General features: G+C 32.1%; 1 non-coding gene across 1 annotated transcript; it reads left to right on the top strand.

Moving 5' to 3' along the window:
• The first annotated feature begins 645 nt into the window (after positions 1 to 645).
• On the top strand, positions 646 to 752 carry LOC141559335 (U6 spliceosomal RNA). The gene has a single exon (XR_012487383.1). It is a non-coding gene; the product is annotated as a U6 spliceosomal RNA (small nuclear RNA).
• Positions 753 to 21,969: the final 21,217 nt, after the last annotated feature.

Below are 21,969 nucleotides of genomic sequence, written 5' to 3'. Positions count from 1 at the left end.
TTATATTACATAAGTCTGCCATAAAGCAGAATAACCTCCTCATGCCACTTAACAAGAGCTTCTCAATAAATATTAAATATTTGATTTTAATTTTCCTCTTGTCATAAAACAAATGCCATATAAGACAATGCAATAAAAATGCACTTAATTGTTCTACTTTATAACCTAAATAATTTCAAAGTGACTAGCCAGATTAAATGGTGAAATCTTTGTTTATAAAGATAGGTTGTGACTTTATACCTTATTATAGTATATCCTTAGCCCGTACTCTTTCCCACTACTAAATTATGATCTTTTTTGGCCTGTTACACTGAGCTTTCAATTACACTGGGAGAAAATAAAGTGCGCCCACACGCATGTTTATGTGTGTGTGTGTGTGTGTGTGTGTGTGTGTGTATGTGTGAGTGTGTGTGTGTATGTGTGTGTGTGTGCTTGTGTGTATATAAGATGAAAGGTGGTGGCAGGACTCACTATTTAGTCACTTCACTTCTATTTTATTCTTTTAGACTTTAAAGGCCTAAGTGACTTTACATGACCGAGAAATTCCTGGATGTTTTTCATGCATGAAGAATTAAACATAGTTTAGAAAGCCCTGTTTCTATTTGTTCATCTAAAATATTCCAAATTTAGTAACCATTGACAAAAGTGCTCCCAGTGGTAGTACATATAATAAAATTGGAATGGTACAGTGAAGATCAACATGGACCCCATGCAAGGATGACACACAAATTCATGAAATGTTCCATATTTTTGAAGCTAGATCTTCATTTTATTTTCATGAAAATAAAATAGAATTTTAAAAAGCATCAATAAAAACATATACCAAATAGGGAGATAAGGACATGCATATATGAAACTCTAAATTCCTTCCTTTTATATTTTGAGAACATATATATTTAGTTGAATAAAATCTTAACAAAAATGACATTTTCCATGTCTTCTTTTTATTTTCTGTATCATTCTTCATATCTCTTTAATGCCCCCCCTTAGAGCATTGATCAGCGAGTGACCTATCTGCCCCAGTATTGGGGGTTTATTTTAGACATGCTTTATGAATTTTGTTTTCTCCCTGATCATCTTCTCACTAACTAACTTCCAGCATACATACATCCTTGCTTCCTCTCAGCCTTTCTCGATCTTAAAAAACAAACAAAATAACCACAAACAATAAAAGTGTCTTTTCTTTTCATATCATCATATTGATCTCCAGCATTTCTCTTTCCTACCCAGACAGCTATCCTGAATAATAATTAGTAATTATGAATTAAAAAAAAATCAGCACAACTGATGGCTATATTTTTTTAAGAATCTGAAAATATCCTATGTGTAACAATTGTATACTATTATAACTCCATGAAGAGGTGCAGTGGGATATTCTATGATATCTCTTCATTATTAATGCTATGATTTTTTTTTATTTCATTACACTGACTTTTGGTTTTCTCTATAGTCATTCTTTCCTTTCACATTGTAGTAGTTTGTATACTTTGTTGAATTTTTTTCCTCTTCGGTTTTCTGCATTATCAAACACTGAGTTATTGAGTTCTATTGTTTTTTTTTTTTTTAATTTTCTTCTATGTCATGTATTCCATTATTTTATTTTACTATTCTTTAACCAATTTAGATGACTTCAAATTTGTAACAAATAGAGTTTTGAAAGTGATCCTCTTTATCAATAATTATTTTAATCATCTACCTATACTTTCCATTTCTTTTCTTTGTTCAAATTAATTTTGTTGTTATTTTATCAAGTTTTATTAAATATCCCCATGATAATTTGATTATTATAACATTAAAGAATTAAAGTTAATAGGACTGTCATTTTTATTATATTGACTTGGACAAACCATGAATACTAAATCATACTCCAGCTATTTAAATTATTCTTTATTTCTTTAAGGAGTACTTTGACTAAATCTACACATGGCTTTTACATACTTTGATAAGTCAATTTCCAAGTGATTTTTACATTTTTTTTAGCAATTTGAAATTGTTTTTTCTTTTTTGTTTTTGTTTCTTGGATTTTGTTATTATTATATAGAAATGTTGTTATTGTGGATCATATTTCATAGTCTGCAAATGTTTTCACTCTTAGTTCCCTCAATGAGTGTCCCTGGTGATTCCTTAGCATTTTCCAAGTACCTTCATATTATCAATAGATAACAATTACATTGTGTCCTGTTTATTTTTTTTTGATTTTAATTTCTTTCTTTATTCTTATTTTAATTGTTAGCCTTTCCAGAAGTAGTGGTGAAAATGAACATGTTTGATTCATTCATACATACATATACATTGATATATAGGAAAAATTCTAGTATATCTCAATTGTATATTATGCTTGCTTTTGTTTTCAGATAAAAGCTTTTTTATATTTTCATTAAAAACACCTCTCTGTATGCTTATATTGTGTAGTGTTGTTAGAGTAAAAATCACTAAATTTTGTGTTGTAATATAAGAGCCATCTGCCAGTGGCTGCTGTAGGTCTAACTCAGACATGTACAATGGATCTCTTCATGTGAGAGGATGATGATGATGATGATGATGATGATGATGATGATGATGATGATGATGATGATACAAGAAGACTGAGAGGCAGTTGCGTTGTCTGTCTACCCCCCCCTTCCCTCTTAGCTCCAATTTATTTAATTCCCCTTCTGTAGCGAGCTGTCGTCTCCAGAAGCTGCTGGATCGCTCTCTGGGAAGAGATCTGCTGTGTCTACTCAAATCTCTCAGACAGATTCTTCTTCCTGTAACGAACCGTTGTCTCCAGGCAGTTGCTGTTAACTCTTGTCCTTAGAAGTGACTTCCCTTCCTGCAGAGAGCCCCGTCAAGCCTGATGCAATGCACAGTCTTTCTCTTGAATCCTGGCTCTGAATCTCCTCCAACTCTTATCCTTCTTCAGGCCGATCTGCTCTCTGCGCCCAGTGCTGTCTCTTTTTATCCTCCCAGAGAATGGGCGTGGGATAATGCAAGGGCTTCTGGGAAGAACCACCCCAGCCAATGAGCTTGCCCCCTCTATCAAGTCAACCTGAGTTCTCATCTTGTAATTGTCCAACCTGAATTCTCACCTCGTCACTATCCAGACAACCCGAGTTCTCACTTAGTAATCCTAACATCTCCCCCTTTCTTTTGATTTAGAACATAGGACAGTCATGACCTTGAAACATAAATCCATCAATATGGGAAGTATTACAGATAATTACATAAATGACCTTGAAACATAAATCCATCAATATGGGAAGTATTACAGATAATTGTATAAATTACATAAGCATATAGTAACATAGTAACATAACGCATGCTAGAAGTATATAACATAATCATAATCAAATAATCATAAATTGAAAATTTATAAATGTCCATAAGTCCATTGTCCATTAGTCTCATCTTGTGTGAGGAAGTCCAATGATTCCTGCTGGTTTTTAAGTTCTTTAACAGTCTTCTTATTATCCATGCTCTTTCAGTGTCAGATGTTTCTTAGATCTTCTCCTTTATTTTGAGGTCTTTCTCTTTTTCTGTCTCTCTCTGATGGACAAGGCGAATATGACTTGTTGGCACCCATCTGATTCCTTCTCCTGCTGAAGAAATACAAGCAAACCCTCTCCCCCAGGCAGTTAACCTATCTGGTCCCTTCCATTCACCACTTTCTGGATCTCTCCACATCACCTGGCGATTATCTAAGGACAGTGGAGATGCTCCCACTGGACACTGCCCTTCTGGTGGGTTATAAAACCTGTCTGCTGGAGCCAGCGCATCTTTGTCAAAAATTAGAAAATTAATGGTATAGAGAACTAAATTTAGAAGTTCCCTAGGGCTACCTGTGGCTCCCCCTTTCTTTTGTTTTTGGAGGAGTGTCTTAATATCTCTGTTTCTTCTCTCTACTATTGCCTGCCCTTGAGGATTAAAGGGTATGCCCGTGGTATGTAAAATCTTATACTGTGCACAAAAGTGTGTAAAATGTTTGGACGTATATGCAGGTCCATTGTCTGTTTTTATTGCTTGTGGCACACCCATAATTGCAAAAGCTTGTATAAGGAATTCAGTGACCACTCGGGCTGTCTCTTTTGCTGCTGGCATTGCAAATGTGAATCCTGAAAAGGTGTCTACCACGACATGAATAAAAGATAGACGACCAAAAGATTTATAATGGGTCACATCCATTTGCCAGATTTCATTGGGTCTCAAACCACGAGGATTCTTCCCTGGAGGGAGTGTAGGAGCATGGAAAGGAAGACAAGCTGTACAGCTTTTTACTATGCTCCTAGCTTCCTCTCTTGTGATTCCAAATTGTAAACGTAAAGCTCGAGCAGCCTGATGATATTTAGAATGAGATTCTTGTGCTTCCTGAAATAAAGGACTACTGGCTAACATGGTCCCTGTTCGGGCGCCAAATTGCGAAGGTCTGGTCTAGCTCCTCTTGTCAGGATAAGCAAAAGTCCTTGCCCCACGTTGGGCACCAAATGTAGCGAGCTGTCGTCTCCAGAAGCTGCTGGATCGCTCTCTGGGAAGAGATCTGCTGTGTCTACTCAAATCTCTCAGACAGATTCTTCTTCCTGTAACGAACCGTTGTCTCCAGGCAGTTGCTGTTAACTCTTGTCCTTAGAAGTGACTTCCCTTCCTGCAGAGAGCCCCGTCAAGCCTGATGCAATGCACAGTCTTTCTCTTGAATCCTGGCTCTGAATCTCCTCCAACTCTTATCCTTCTTCAGGCCGATCTGCTCTCTGCGCCCAGTGCTGTCTCTTTTTATCCTCCCAGAGAATGGGCGTGGGATAATGCAAGGGCTTCTGGGAAGAACCACCCCAGCCAATGAGCTTGCCCCCTCTATCAAGTCAACCTGAGTTCTCATCTTGTAATTGTCCAACCTGAATTCTCACCTCGTCACTATCCAGACAACCCGAGTTCTCACTTAGTAATCCTAACACCCTTCCACAAGGAACATTTGTTAGTAAAGATCACTTTGCAACTGTTATGATTCACAGCTGTGGTGGCTCTTGGAGAAATGACCTGCTTCTTCACCTAGGCATGGTCATTAATGACTTTTTAAAAGTTTTTTCTGCATTTATTAAAATACTGCTCTTCATCCTTTTTACTTGAAGAGGATAAATAATATAACAATGTTGTTGTCAAAGTATAGTATGTTTAACTGTAGCTGATTAATCAAGATATAGTCTATTGAGATAATAAGATTTTTTGATCTTTTGATTTTTAATATGATTAATTCTATTCATGGTTCCTTTGGACATAATATGGTTTCCTTGTTTATAATTTGTGTTTTGGGATGTTTATTTTTGCTTTGTCAGATAACATGATCCCAACTTCTACTTTTTTGGATTTAATTGATGAAGCATTTTTTCCCATCTTCTTAGCTTTCTTTTGGTTATGTCTTTCCCCCTACTGTGCTTCTTATAAAATACAGATTGTAGTGTTTTGTTTGTTTTGCAACATGTCACTTAAAAAAAAAAAAAAGTTTTATTATTTATTTATTTATTTAATCCATTTCATTTAATAATTTGGTATGTTAATGTTTACTCCATTTTTCTAATATTCTTTTTAAGTTATGATTTTCCTTTCATTTGCTATAGACATAGTATAGATTCCATCATTTACATTAGCTAATTCCATTTAAAGTGGTCTTATTTCTAATGTCTTCCTTGCCCTCATCTTCAACCTTTTCCTCCCAGTACTTATCCCTTTCCTTTTGGAATTTTGCTTATTAGTTCCATTTTTTTTTGGTTATTTAATTATTTCCTTTTTTTCCTCTCTTACACAAGAAGATAATTCCTTTTCCCTACACTCCTTCAATTTGTCCACTTCATTAGTTCCTTTTCCTGAGATGGTATCTCTCATTCTCTTCATTATCCAAGTTCTCTTTCTTTCTTTCTTTCTTCCTTTCTTCCTTTCTTTCTTTCTTTCTTTCTTTCTTTCTTTCTTTCTTTCTTTCTTTCTTTCTTTCTTTCTTTCTTTCTTTCTTTCTTTCTTTCTTTCTTTCTTTCTTTCTTTCTTTCTTTCTTTCTTTCTTTCTTTCTTTCTTTCTTTCTTTTTTATGAGACACATTTTTGTGGTTCACGGTCTCTATATTTACCTAGGTCTAATTGGTTAAATGCATTCCTCATAGAATAAAATGTTAGGAAGTATACATTTTGGGATTTTCCCATTTAGGCAATTCCTACCATTATTAGACTGAATGTTCCCTGAGGATTCCCATTTTCTACTGTGCCTGTTTTCAAACAGTGCTTATTGTTACAGAAGACATCAGTGATACTTCCCCACAGTAGAACTCTTCTTCCTAATGTCTCTAAATATACACCCCACCCTTAATCTTTATTTTCTCCCTCGTCATATTCTTTCCTTATTTGCTCTAAAATGTTCTCTCAAAACCATTATCTTTCACTTTCCAATATTCCAATTGTCCCCAGAAATTCTAACTTCTTGACTCTCATGTTAGGATAAGTAATCATTTCAAGCATTAAATCCCACCAGACTACATCCAGAACAAGATCCTCATATCCCTTCAACGAATATAATTTCCCACTTACAGAAATATTTATCAGTGTAACTCTTACCATCAAAGCAAGATACTATTTTTCTTCTCTATTTTCAACACTCCTTTCTCATCCTTCCTTTGTAAATATTTCTCTTCCTGAGAGTCCATGAGAGTCACCTTCCACTCACTGCTAGCTCTTGATTTGACCTAAGCACAGCACAAATTTCCTTCTATCACTGAATCCACTTCATTTTTTCATACACAGATACATGCATATATGCAAACATACATGCATTTCCATTCTGTTATGCAGTCCCTTTATCTTTTTCACCTCCCTGATAAAATATTTAATTAGCTTTATGTGTGCAGCTGTAAGATTCATAATGTCCAGGTCAACCTTTTCATTATTACCTTCAGCCATCTTCTTATGTTTTTAGGAAGAAGTCTAATTGTTTTTTCTAATGTCATTTTGTTGCTATTATTGTCCTTGGTTTCTACATTCATTAATTTCTCATTTATTTCTGTTGTTTGAAAAAGAAATAATCTCTTGAGGTATGTTTTTTAAAAGAATGTTTAAAATGTGTTTTATTATTTTCATTTATGTTTAAGCTCATGTTTGTTAAGTAACTTACCTGAGATGTACTCTGAACTTCATTGCTCTTCAAAATATATTATTCCATTCTCACTTGTGTGTTTTTGTTGTTGTTGTTGTTGTTGTTGTTGTTTTTGGTGGGTGAAGAATAATCTTTTTTTTTTTTAATCTGTTTCCTTTGCATTTGAAGGTCTTTCTCCTGATCACAAATGCTTTTTATTGTTTTGAATTGATTTGTTACAATTAGCTAAAATATTTCTTGGAGTGGCATTGTTATTTTTTAAATGATCTATAAATACTTTTAATGTGTATTTCTTTTTCTGTATTTGGAAGTTCTGGTTATTTTTTTGTATTATGTCTTATCTTATGGTGTTCACTATTGATTTATCATATTCTTCTGGAAGACTTATGATTTTTATATTGTCTCTATCTATGCATATTATATTAGAAAAGTTTTGCTTGGACAAAGAACTTATTTTCCTTTCAATTTGTCAGGTTTTTTCGCCTCTCTTTTTCTTTATTGTTCTGTGTATTTGTGTTCAAAATTGTTGTTTCTCATTTGTTTCTTTAATTTGTCTTTTCAATTACATATTAGGATATTTCTATTCAGCCAATTGTTTTTAATAATAGCTTTTTATTTTCAAAATATATGAAGTTTTCAACATTCATCCTTTCAAAATCTCTTTCTTCTCCCCATCACTTTCCCTAGACAGCAATCAATCTAGTATATATTAAATATGTGCAGTTCTTCTATACATATTTCCACATTTATCAGGATGCACAGGAAAAATCAGATCAAAAAGGGAAAAATGAGAAAGAAAAAAAAAAACAAGCAAAGAGCAACAAAAAAGGTGAAAGTACTGTGTTGTAATCTACATTCAATTGCCATAGTCCTCTCTCTGGTAGTAGATGGCTTTCTCCATCACAAGTCTATTGGAATTGCCCTGAATTATTTCATTGTTGAAAAGAGCCAAGTCAATAAGAATTGATCATTGCATCATCTTGTTATTGTGTATAATGATCTCCTGGTTCTACTCACATCACTTAGCATCAGTTCATGAAAGTCTTTCCAAGCCTTTTTGAAATCAGTCTGCTCATTGTTTCTTATAGAAAAAAATTATTCCATAACATTCAAATACCATAACATATCCAGTCATTTCTCAACTCCCAGATATTCAGTTTTCAGTTCTTTGCCACTGCAAAAAGGATTGCTACAAAATTTTTGCATATGTGTGTTCTTTTCCCTTTTTATGATCTCTTTTGGACACAGGGTCAGTAGAGATATTGCCAGATCAAAAGCTATGTGCAGTTTGATAGCTCTTTGGGAATAGTTCCAAATTGCTCTCCAGAATGGTTGGATAAATTCACAAATCCATACAATAATCAGTATACCAATTTTCCCACATCCTCTCCAATATTTATCATTATATTTTCCAGTAATCTTAGCCAATCTGAGAGATTTGTAGTGATACCTCAAAGTTGTCTCACTTTGAATTTCTCTGATCAATAATAATTTGGAGCATTTTTTTCATATCACTAGAAATGGTTTTAATTTTTCTTCTGAAAATTCTCTGTTCGTAAACTTTGATCATTTATCAATTGGAGAATGGCTCATATTCTAATAATTCTAAAAATTTTATATTATATATATATATATATATATATTAGAAATGATCAATGGATTATTTTTGTAGTCTACAGATTCTATGTAATTCTCTTGTCATACTTTTCATTTCTCAAGAAAGATACACAGGATTTATATCCTGTGATTAAATAGTCTCAAAGTCCTGGGTATACATTTCAAATTAAGGACCATTTTTATTTTCTTGCATTGTTAAACTTATAAATACCCAAATGTATTTTTTTAGATCTGGAGGACATGTTTATTTTAACATTTTCCCTCTCAATTTATTTAGATCTTTGAGTTTTCTTTTTTCTGTGATTTTCTTTGATCAAGCGTGAGAAATTTTTCTTCTATTCTTTCTCTTAATTTCTGAAACAATAAACAAATTTTTAACAATTGCAAAACCCACCCATGACATAAAAAAGTTTAATGACTTATGGAATTTTCCATATCCATATTTATCCCCTTTTATAGCAAAACCGGGTTGAAGAGAAAATTATATTCATGCATCTCTTATTTGTAATCAAGATTTGTCATTACTTTTTCATAGAAATCAGTTTGATTTTGTTATAGTTTATTCTACATATTATGATTCTGTTTGCTTTATATCAGTTCATATATATCTTCATTTTTGTATTTCTATATTCTACCTTTTAATCATTTCTATTGGTGATGAAATTTCTATTACATGCATGTACCATAATTTGGTTATTGAATTTGAAAATAGTGATTATGTATTTTGTTACCAGATCTTTGCTATCATCAAAAATAATTCCCCAAATACTTAAGTGGAAATGATTCTTTTATTATTATTGTTGTTGTCAATAGTGATAGTGGTCTTTGTTAGATATATGTCCAGTAGTAGTAACTTGGCATCAAAGGAAATAGACACGTTAATTACTTTTTAATAACACAATAGATTTCCAGAGTGATTAAACCAACTCACAGTGCCACTAACAATACACTTACATGCCTATGTTTTTCAAACAACAACAACAACAATAACCCACCAAACATCTAATATTATCTATTCCAGGCTTTTGTCTGTTTTCTAATTTGCTGGGGATAAGATGAATCTTAGAGTTGGTTTCCTTTGCATTTGCTTATTATTTCAGAACAAAATTTTATTTAGAGTTTGAAGAAACACGTTTCTGATGATTTTATGTATATGTATATCATATATGCAGGATGATGTCTTTTTTACCTTTTAGGATACCATGTCATTTATTAATAATTTTAATTTAATAATAACAAAAGAATAAAAATTATTTTTAATAATTCCTTTGATTTTAATAAATACATTTTTCTATCTCTAATTAGTAAAAGTTCATGAAGATATTACCACAGTTTTATGGTGTGGAAAAAAATGTTTATATCATTCACTCCTGGTCAATTCGGGACATTAATATATATATATATATATATATATATATATATATATATATATATATGCACAAACATTTATCATATAAGTATAAACATATACCATATACATAAATACACATACCTATATATATATATATAATATTTGTAGATATAGAGATACCTTTATTTGTTATTAATGTAAACTTATATAAATATGCATTTGCAGATATAGGTATTATATATGTATACATAGAGATAGAATGAGATTGTTTACCCGATGTGTGGGTATCTATAGTATTGTGAATGTGTATTGTGTTATATATAATATATTATATATAGTATAAATATATTATTTATTGTATACATACATATAAGCATTCTATATATGCAATTATATACATCTATACATGCAAATATGTAAATGTATATATATATGTGTGTGTGTGTGTATATATATATATATATATATATATATATATATATATATATATATATATATATATATATATACATACCTATGTGATGTGTGTATGTTTTATTTTCTGCAATTTATAATCTTAGAATGTTGCCTTGGGACACTGAGAACTTCAGTGACTTTGTACTTAAGAGTTACCCAATTAGTTTTCAAAGGCAAGATTTCAACCTGACCCAAGGATGATACTGTATTCACTATGATACATTGTTGCGAACAAAGAAATATGTATCTAAGCAAAAGCTTCTAAATAAACAATGGTCTTCAGGTTTTCTCAATTTCCACTATATTACAACACTCACACAGTGAGGAAAATTTATATAGCTCAGTTGCAGGAGCAGAATTTTAAAATGAAAACTGTTTTTGTGGTTCATGTAGGACAGGGAAACTATAGAATATGACATTGGGATACTCTCTGGACAAATTGCCCATTATTGGAGATTGTCTGCTCAAACTAAATTAGAATTATTACTAATTAAGGGTGTGTGAATAAATTTGAATATATTAGTATTTTCTGGTCTCAGGGTTTATTAACTTTATAGACTTGTTTTAGAAAATTTCATGGTTCTTCAGCAATCCTATTTGGGGGGTTATCTGCTAGAGAAAGAAGTAGCAGAGGAATTAGAAAAAGAAGATGTGCAATTAATTAAAAGGGTATTAGTTCCTGCTCCTAATTAAAATCAAATGAAAATAGGAATTTGACAGGTGTTTGGCCAGAAAGAAAGTATTAAACAGTTTCCAATCTTTGGGGAAAGTGAAATATAAAGGAGGGGGAGAGAAACCCCAAATGCTATCAAAGGCATTTTGAGGGCATTACCTAATCACTCATCTTACTAATGATTCATATTTCTTTTATGGCTTGTAGATCACACAATAACCTTAAGTATTAGATGGAATGGAGACAATTATTTTAATTTCCAGTATTATTTCCTATTATTTCCATTCACATAATTTATGTTTCAGTAAAAACTAATTACTACTATCTCTGAAACTTTGTATTCTACCTCATTTTTATCTCTTGTGTCTTCATATTATCTTGTGTCTTCATACAACCTATCCTTTATACCTGGAAGTTATTTCTTACTCCTTCCTTTTTGAAATCTTAACTCCTTTCAAGGCTTGGTTCAGATGATATCATTTGTAAGAAGTCTTCCCAGAATATTCTAGCAGGTAGTTTTACCTCTCTCCTTGAATTACCTAGAAAGATAGTATTTTACAGTGGAAAAAAAGTCCTTAACTTGATGTCAAAGCACAGGGATTTCTGACAGTAACTCCATTTGTGATTTTGGACAAGTCATTTTATACTTTGGGGCTTCCATACTCATTGGTAAAATTAGTAGGTTGGACTGGATGACATTTGAGTTCTATTCCAAGTCTAAATGTATACTACTATGACCTTATATTTAGTTATTACATAAATTTGAGGTCACTTAGTCATTTGTTGAATTAAATTTTACAGAATAGGAAATAAAGTATAGGATTATTGACTTAATCTTTAGCAGATAGATTTCATTGTGTTAAGGTTAAGAACGAAATCCAATTTAGTTTAAATCCAAACATTCCAGCTTTAAGTTAACTGTTCTTTGAATTATTTGTCACGCTATTTTGTCTTGTCAATTTATTTCATTCACAGTTAATTTCCCTAATATTTTTTATTGAATTTAATAGTTTCCAAACACATTTTATATGATTTCTAGATTACAGCAGGTTAAAGCCATAGAAAAATAATCATGGAACAACAGAGAAATACTTCTGATTCAGATGAAAGAATATGGAATTTGGAGTTCATGGTTCAGTCATTCTTCATGAATGGAGCCTCCCTTCTAGGATACCTAATGTAGCACTTGTACTTTGTAAGTATCTTTAAGATAGAAAGAAGATTTTTATAGTCCAAATATGAATTTGGTATTTGAGTTTCTTATGAGACTCTGTCTTATCCCCAGAGTTTCAGGATTCATACCACTTAGATGTAATTACACTTAAGCACATTTATCTAAACATTGTGATGCCACAAGCTCTTTAGAGAAAGATTTTCCACTTCTAAGAATTTTCAAATACCATTTGCTGTATAATAAGGTACAATTCCCAAATGGAAGAAATATTTTGATATGTAATGGAGATTTCTTTCTTCCTCGTTTGGAACATACTCAAATACTTGATAACTAGTTCTGGTTGGCTATTCTTGTGATGACAACGGAAACTTTTTTTTGTATGTATAATTAGCATTCAGAAGTCTCTAATCAGAAAAAAGGATGTAAGTCTTCATTTTTGACTGACCACCTTTATGTAAGGAATCAGTAACTAAGCATTCAATGGGGAGAGAGGCCTCAGATCTTCACCTTATCACCAACATGAAGGAACCCATGAATGTATGACTCTATTATAGTTTTACTCTCTGAAGTACTGTCCCCCTGCTTTTAGCTAAAAGAGATTGGACAACCTGAAGGCCCAAGATCATACCAATTGTAGTCAGCCTATTAGTGAGATCTAATCCAGTGATAGTTGAGAAGATTACTCATCCATCCCTCACATTTGGAAGTGAATATGGTTAAACTAACACTTTGTGGAAACTGTTAAAATTGAGTTTACTTTCTCCAGAGATCAAAGTAGTATAGGAGAGAATATATTTCAAGATGTTGAAAGTATAAGCTTGTACATCTGTTCTTATTATATCTGAATAGTAAAATTCCTTTGTAAAAAGCTGTTGTTTAAATATAAATTGTTAATTACTAGCCTAATTGTGAGAAAAACATACTTGAATGGGTTCTTAAGTTAAAAGCAATGGAGAAAAGTATCCTTGCTGGTACCATTATAAGAGTATTCCTAAAAGTCTAAAGGGGCATATAAAACAGTAGATCTATTATATCACTATTTCTTAAAACTATGATTTCCTTTTACTTATATAGAAACATTTTTAACATTATATAATCATAATTATCCATTTTATCTTCTATGATCCCCTTTATTTCTTGTTGGTACATAAATACTTGTTCTGTTTAGGGATGTCAGAAATAGTGTTTTTCTTGTTTCTTTCATTTGTTTGCAATATAACATAGCCAGATCGTGTATCCATATGGAGCTTACTTTGGAATAATGTGTGAGACATTAATACAATTCTATTAACTTCTATACTATTGTTACTATCCTTTAAAAATATTTATTGCCGCTCCCTTTGTGGATACAAAAAAAGGAAACCAAGAGTAAAACCCTCAATTGGGGAAGAGCTGAACAAATTGTGGTACATATTAATATAAAGAAATTGTGCTTTAAAAATGAAAAAAATGATTTAAGAGAAATATAGAAAGATCTGAATATAGTGATAGAATGAGATATGCATAATCAGAAGAATAATCCATACTATAACATCAATATTATAAAATACTAACAATTATGAAGACTTGATAAACTGCTGAAGAATAAAATTAACAAAACCCCAGTGAATTATCTACATAATAATAACAGTATTAAAATAAAAAAAAATAAAACTTTGAAAGTTGTAAGAACACCCACCTGTCAGATTGGCTAGAATGACAGGGAAAGATAATGCAGAATATTGGCAGGGATGTTGAAAAATTGGGACACTGATACATTGTTGGTGGAATTGTGAATACATCCAGCCATTCTGGAGAGCAATTTGGAACTATGCTCAAAGAGTTATCAAAATGTGCATACCCTTTGATCCAACAATGTTACTACTGGGCTTATATCCCAAAGAATTCTTAAAGAAGGGTAAGAGACCTGTATGTGAAAGAATGTTTGAGGCAGCCTTCTTTGTAGTGGCCAGAACCTAGAAACTGAATGGATGCCCATCAATTGGAGAATGACTGAATAAATTGTGGTATATGAATATTATGGAATATTATTGTTCTGTAAGAAATGACCAACAGGATGATTTCAAAAATGCCTGGAGAGACTTACATAAATTGATGCTGAGTGAAATGAGCAGGACCAGGAGATCATTATATATTTCAACAACAATACCATATGATGATCAATTCTGATGCACGAGGCCCTGTGCAACAATGAGATGAACCAAATCAGTTCCAATAGAGCAGTAATAAACTGAACCAGCCATACCCAGTGAAAGAACTCTGGGAGTTGACTATGAACCACTACATAGAATTCCCAATCCCTCTATTTTTGTCTGCCTACATTTTTGATTTCCTTCACAGGTTAATGGTACACTGTTTCAAGTCTGTTTCTTTTTGTACAACAAAATAACTATTTGGACATGTATACATATATTGTATTTTACTTATATTTAACATATTTAACATGTATTGGTCAATCTGCAATTGGGGAAAGGGGTGGGAGGAAGGAGGGGAAAAGTTGGAACAAAAGGTTTTGCAATTGTCAATGATGAAAAATTACCTAATTTTTTTTTGTAAAAATTAAAAAAAATTGAGTTTAAAAGAAACGAAAGTTATAAGAACTCTGATCAATGCAATCACCACCCCAAAATTAAAAGCCTAAATACCAAATTTGAAATTCTGAAAATAAAAGGGAAGATTAATAAAATTGAAAACAAGAAAACCATTGAATTAACAATTAAAACTGAGTTGGTTTTGTGGAAAAAAAAAACACAACAAAATAGATAAACATTTAATTTGAATAGAAAAAAGAAAATCCAATTGTTGGTCTCCAAAATGAAAAGGGAGAAGTTTCCACCAATGAAGAGGAAATTAGAGCAATCATTAAGAGTTATTTTGCCCAACTATATGTCAACAAGTTTGATGATCTAAGTGAAATGGAGGAATATCTACATAAATATAGATAGCCCAAATTAACAAAAGAGGAAATAAAATTTTTAAATAGTCTGATTTTAGAAAAAATAAATAGAACAAGCTATTAAACAACTACAAAGGAAAAATCTCTAGGGCCAGGCAAATTTATATGTGATTTCAACCAAACGTTTAAAGAAAAAAATAATTCTAATATTATATAAACTGTTTGAAAAAATAGAGAAAGAAGGAGTCCTACTAATTCCTTTTATGACATAGATATGGTGCTGATTGCTAAACCAGGTGGGATGAAAACTGAGAAAGAAAATTATAGCCAATTTCCCTAATGAATATTAATGATGCAAAAAACTTAAATAAAATACTAGCAAAGAGATTATAGAAAGTCATCCACAGGAAAATGCACTATGACCAAGTAAGATTTATACCAGGAATGCAGGGTTGGTTCAATATTAGCAAAACTATTAGCATAATTGACAAAATAATTAGCCAAACTAACAAAAATCCTAGAATTATCTCAAGAGATGCAGAAAAAGCATTTGATAAGATCCAACACCCATCCTTATTTAAAAAAAAACAACAACAACACTGGAGTGTATAGGAATATACACTTTACTTTTTAAAAATGGACTTTTCTTTAAAACGAAAAATAGCAACTATTCAAAACCATCAGCAAGTATCACATGTAATGAGGACAAAAGAGAAGCATTCCCAATAAGATCAGGAGTGAAACCACAATTACTATTCAATGTTATATTAGAAAAACTAGCATTGACTATAAGAGATAAAAGGAATTAGAATAGGTGATGAAGAAACCAAATTATCACTTTTTACATATGATATGATGGTATTCTTAGAGAACCCTAGAGAATCAACTAAAAAACTACTAAAAACAATTCATAATTTTAGCAAAGTTTTCAGCATTGATAATTGCAAAACCTTTTGTTCCAACTTTTCCCCTCCTTCCCCCATCCCTTCCCCCAATTGCAGGTTGACCAATACATGTTAAAATATGTTAAAGTATAAGTTAAATACAATATATGTATACATGTCCAAACAGTTATTTTGTTGTACAAAAAGAAACAGACTTGAAACAGTGTACCATTAGCCTGTGAAGGAAATAAAAAATGTAAGCACACAAAAATAGAGGGATTGGGAATTCTATGTAGTGTTTCATAGTCAACTCCCAGAGTTCTTTCACTGGGTATGGCTGGTTCAGTTTATTACTGCTCTATTGGAACTGATTTGGTTCATCTCATTGTTGCACAGGGCCTCGTGCATCAGAATTGATCATCATATGGTATTGTTGTTGAAATATATAATGATCTCCTGGTCCTGCTCATTTCACTCAGCAGCAGTTCATGTAAGTCTCTCCAGGCATTTTTGAAATCATCCTGTTGGTCATTTCTTACAACATAACATCCTCACTCTTTCTGTTGTTGTTCATTTGCATTTTTTTTTCTTCATTTTCTTTCCTTTTTGATTTGATCTTTCTTGTACAGCAAGATAATTCTTATACAGCAAGATAAGTGTACAAATATGTTCATATATATTTGATTTTACATATATTTTAACATGTATAACATGTATTGAATTACTTGCCATGTAGGGGAGGGGTTGGGGGGAGGAAGGGGAAAATTTGGAACACAAGGCTATGCAAGGATCAGTGTTGAAAAATTATTTGTGCATGTTTTGAAAATGAAACAAGCTTTAATAATAAAAAAATACAAAAATTGATAATGAAGCATGCTTTTCAATTCCTGTTTGAGGTAATATTCTAACTGTGTAAAGTGATACGTACTGGGCATCCCAAAAATTTAGTGCAATTTTGAACTTTAATAACTTGAAGAGAAAAATGGTCCTTGTTACACATAGGAATAGTAAAACAGAGACTATTTTCTTCTTTAATTGTGTCTAATGCACTAAATTATGTTATTATGATTTAACTATATATGCATCTACCATATGACTGTCTGTCTGTCTGTTTGTCTATCAGATTATCTATACTTTTCTATCATAAATCTAATTATCTAGAATATTTTAACCTATTAAAACTTAAAACTGTAATAATACTTTTGAAACACCCTGTATATATTTAAAAATATTTTAGATCTCATATTGTTATTTATTTTATTTTTAAGCTATATTTTCACACTTCAGCAAGAATTTTGGGATGTCTGCTATATTTTTGACACAATCAAAAGTAAATTTCATTAAAAAAGTAAAACTACTTTTAAGCCATTATATTATGAATTCATATAAGATTTATATTATATTATTGTCTCCATATCAGACACCAGGCTATCTAACAACGTCTTCCTACTTCTTATACTTTTAAAGATGAAATTATGATACCAAATACAAGAATTTACACACACACACACACACACACACACACACACACACACACAAACACATATATATTAAATCATGATTCAATTTGTACTAACATTCTAATTGTGTTCTTTTTGGGTCCTAATTTTATCAACCAGTTCATTAACTGTCCTGAGTTTTAAATCCTCTTCACATTTATATAGGAATATCACCTACTGAATCTCAGTTATTGATAAATATTAAACAACATTGAATCAAGAATAGATACATTAAACACCATACTAGAGAAGTCCTTTTAAGCTGACATCAAACCATTAATAACTAGCATTTAGGTCTGATTATTCAAACAATTCAAAATCCATCTAATCATATTATTATTTAAATAACATTTTTTCTAATTTTTCAATAATAAAAGTTTTCCTAAACCCTTTATTTCACAATGCATTGTGAAAATTTCAAAAAAAAAAAAAAAAAAAAAAAAAAAAGCTACGTCAATTGCACTCTGCTTATCTGCTATTTGAGAAACTATCAACTAAAAGAAAAAAAAAGTTGGCCTGAGTCTCTTCTTTAAAGTCATAAGAACTCTGTGATTGTTGGCTTCATTTTTTAGATAGTCACATATTATTTACTTATGTGTTTAAGATATTGCCAAGAAGCAAAATAAAATCTCACTGGCCTATAGTATGCATACTCTCTACCAATTAAAAAAAATGGAATGTTTGTTCTTTTGTCAAGTCTATGTAGAAATAGGAGAAGTTGGAGGAGGGATAATAATATAAAAATAATATATAATATTTATATGCTTTAAGTTTTGCAAAGTATCATACATGTTATAGGTTATCATTGCTAACAGACATTTGATGCAAAAATTTGTCTTCCTAACTTCAACACTTAATCTACTATAGGCACCTAGCTTCTAATATTCTCTTTTTTTACATTTAAAAAAAATCATGCTGGTGGATCAGCAATTGCAAAAGCTAGTCCTTTTAGTCCCTGAAGATAAGGTTTATCTAGACCAGATACCTGAATGCAACAGGGTCAGCTAGGTGTTCTCTTATTATTTTCTTACTTCCATATTTACTAACTATGAGATCATTAGGAAATTACATTATCTCTCTAATATTTAGTTTTCTCATTATAGAATGTGGCTCATAATTATTCACTTGTTACTTTCAAGGTTTTCATAAAGCTTTTATTATGAACTACCATAGTAAAAAGAACCAAACATTTACTGGTGTAGCTAGGGGGAAGTGATGTCTTCAGTACTAGAGGTATCTAAGAAGATGTATAATATATATGTTTGGGAAAGTTATGGCTTAAATTTGTACTGTGTAAATAAATTGAATTTAATTACTTCTTGAGTTTTTAATATCCTTTTTTCTATTCAATATTTATTCAATTTTCTTATTATATCCTATTTCTATGATTCTAAAGAAAGTGTAACACTGAAAGCTTGCTGGAAAAGAAAAAAAATCCAAATCCAGGAAATCACATCCAATAGCTTTATCTACTCATTATTAGACACTGTTCTAGCTAATAAAAGGCACAAAAACAAGGCCTTTCTCCTTGGTCATTCAGGGAGACCTTGGTGCATCATTTTCAATACCCTGAATCTCACACAATGTGCTACAAAATCACACACAACTTCAAAACACGATAGTCTCTCCAACTTCTTTACACTATTGTTCTATTATAATAGCTGAAAAAGTGGAGTACATGCATAGACATTTCAGATACTAACTCCAATGTAGGGGGAATAATGCTTTGTCTCTATTGCATCTCCAAGCATACAAAAATAAACCCTTCCTTTTCTCAAAGCTTATCGAGTGCTGCAAAGATGAACTCATCCACAAGGATCCATTATACACAGATATTTAATGCATAATAATAAAGCTGAATGCCATACTTCTTCTAATATGGTATCTATTACAAGGATACAGCGTGTAAGGATTCAATGGACATCCTATGTTGGTGGGGTGGATGCAGAATCAAGAGAGATTTAAATGAATTTAAGGGGGACCAGAGCCAAGATAATGGAGAGTAGAGGGATCTTTGAGTTCTTCCTGATTTCTCTCAGATCAATGCCTGATGTAGCCTCTGAACTGGTTTTAGAGTGAGAAAATATGCAAATATTTGGAGTGGAGCAAATTTCTAGGAGAAGATATTTTGGAAGAACTTCAGAAAAGGTCTCTTTCAATTGGGCATGTAGAGAGGGGAAGAAAGAAACCCAGTGCAGGAAAGTATAGGGACCCATGGCAGAGTTGCCTCCAAGTGATTTCCCTGCTGTGCTGTCATTTTCTTGTTCTCAATTAAGTTCACTTTGCTAGTTCTTTCATTAAATTTAACTCCAGGGACATAGAACAGGAACCCAAGACAGTGTGGCATCCCTGCTGAGGGGGATCTACCAAGAGGTTTTTTAGCTAAAATACAGCAGTTTCAGCTACCATGTCCTCATTCAGAAGGCAATGGATCAGCAGACTACATGTGAGAGAGATCCAACACAGCTAGGAAAGGCAAATTATGAGCTCTCAATCTCAGAATAATGCAGAACTTGGTCATGCCCAATCAGCAGAGTAATGAAGTGAAATGAAAAAAATTATATAACTCCTTACAAAATAAATTTGACAAAATAGAAATAAGCAAACAACTTGGAAAACAGAAATTGTGACATGAAAAAAAATCCAAAGAACAAAACAACTCATTTAAACAGTCAATTGACCAAATTCAAAAGGAGGTTAAAAAAAGATAACTGGAGAAAATAATTCAATAAAAATAATAATTGAACAAATAGAAGTGAATGATTCAATGATACATCAAGAATCAGACAAAACCAAAAGAAATGAAAACAAAACAAAATGTCAAATGCCTTAATGGAAAAAAAAAAAAAAAACTGACCTGGAAAATAAATCCAGGAGAGACAATTTAAGATACTGGACTAGCTGTAAAATATGATGCAAAAAGGACCAAGATAACATTATTCAGAAACTCATCAAGGAAAACTGTTTTAATGTCCTAGAACCAGAGAGTAAAATAGTCATTGAAAGAATTCACTTCTATCATATCCTGAAAAAGACTAAAATGAAAACTCCAAGTGAAAACAATTCAGATATTGAAAAACCACAATCAGGATTACACAGGGCCTACCAGCTTCTACTTTAAAAGTTTGAAGGGTTTGGAATATGACAATTTTATAGAGCAATGGAGCTTGGATTGGAACAAAGAATCAAATATCCAGCAATATCTTTGAGGTAAAAAGATGAACAGTCAGTGATATGGGTAAATTTCATTAATTTCTGATGAGCTGAACAGAAAATTGGATGTTCAAATATAAAACTTGGGAGAAGCATAAAAAGATGATAATGGAAGTAAAAAAACAACAACTATGTTTCTTTCAAAAGTTAAAAAAAAGTTTATATTCCTATATGGGAAGATTGTAATGTTTGGGCTAGTTTTCTGGAAGGCTTTGGGACCTGCTTTGGTCTCAGCAGAATAATCACCATAAGAATAGTCAGTTATAAAATCCAAAGTCTTTATTGTTCTCTTCATAGTCTGTGTCTGTAATAGTTTGACCCAGTCTCCTCTTCCAGCATTTTGCTGGTCTGCCAGTCTGATCTTAGTGCAGGAAGCATGAGAGCCACCACAAGGATGATCAAAGATAGAATGTCTGTGGCTGACTTTGTCCTCAGTTTAAATACCCTATTACAATTACATCACCATGCTAAGTACTAAGTGTATGTAAAGTAGATAGCCATTGTTTCATCAATTCCACTGAGTTAACATCTTGTTTCAAGTATACTTCTTTCAAGTATACTTCTCCAGAGTTTCTGCCCTCTACAGAAGATAATATATCCAACCCTTGATTAATGTATCTTTATTAAGTATGCCATTGAAGGGTGTAGGTATAACTTGACTTTATTGTGATGACATAAAAAAGAAACCAGAGGTAGAAAAAGGATTGTCCTGGAAGAAGAAAAAAATTGGAGTAAACTGGGGTAAATTACAACCCATAAAGTGGCAAAATGACCTATTACAATTGAGGGAAAGAAGGCAAGGGGATGAGTTTTGTGTAAACCTTATTCTCAAAGAGATTTGACTCAAATAGAGATTATCAGCCACATTTAGATTTACAGAGAAACTTGTCTCAGCCTATAGGGAAGTAGGAGAGAAAAGGGAAAAGAACAGGGGAGGGCTAATAGAAGGGAGAATTGAAGTAGAAAAGGAAGAAGGGCTGTAAATGGGAGGTGTATTTCAGGGAGGTGGTGGTGAGAAGCCAAACACTGGGGAGGAGGGAAAGAGGAAAGGAAATAGAAAAGTATAATTCACAGAAAATAAGATGATGGGAAATGCAGAATTAGTAAT

The sequence above is a fragment of the Sminthopsis crassicaudata genome, chromosome 2 (assembly GCF_048593235.1).
Source record: "Sminthopsis crassicaudata isolate SCR6 chromosome 2, ASM4859323v1, whole genome shotgun sequence".
NCBI classification, from domain to species: Eukaryota; Metazoa; Chordata; class Mammalia; order Dasyuromorphia; family Dasyuridae; genus Sminthopsis; species Sminthopsis crassicaudata.
This window is presented reverse-complemented; position numbering and strand designations above follow the sequence as displayed.